Raw genomic sequence first — 395 nt, 5'->3', positions numbered from 1 at the left:
TCCGCCGACTCGACCGCCTAGCATCTCATTCATCTTCTTCAATCCAAGCTGAACTTTAAAGGTCGCAGCATCCCAGGTGGAGCAGAGCAGCCTCGGCCGAAGATCTCCGGCACAGCAGCTTCGGGGCATCCTCTGGCCAGCAGCCAAGGAGCAAACCCGGGTCTCCTCTCCTTTGCTGGTTCCTCCTTTTGCTTTCTCGTTGGGATGAATGGCAAGGAGAGGGAGAGAACGTTCCTCGAGTCCCGCGCCGGTTTGAAAACAGAGTATCTTGGTAATTGTGTCGTGTGAGTAAGGAGAGGTGGTAAGAGTGGACGGAAGAGAAAGGGAGAGAGTGAATGGTGAGGGGAAGAGAGGAAGAGAAGGGAAGAGGGAGAAAGGGAGATGAAGAGGGGTTC

This window comes from Penaeus monodon, chromosome 21 (genome assembly GCF_015228065.2).
Source record: "Penaeus monodon isolate SGIC_2016 chromosome 21, NSTDA_Pmon_1, whole genome shotgun sequence".
In the NCBI taxonomy this organism is placed as follows: Eukaryota; Metazoa; Arthropoda; class Malacostraca; order Decapoda; family Penaeidae; genus Penaeus; species Penaeus monodon.
This window is presented reverse-complemented; position numbering follows the sequence as displayed.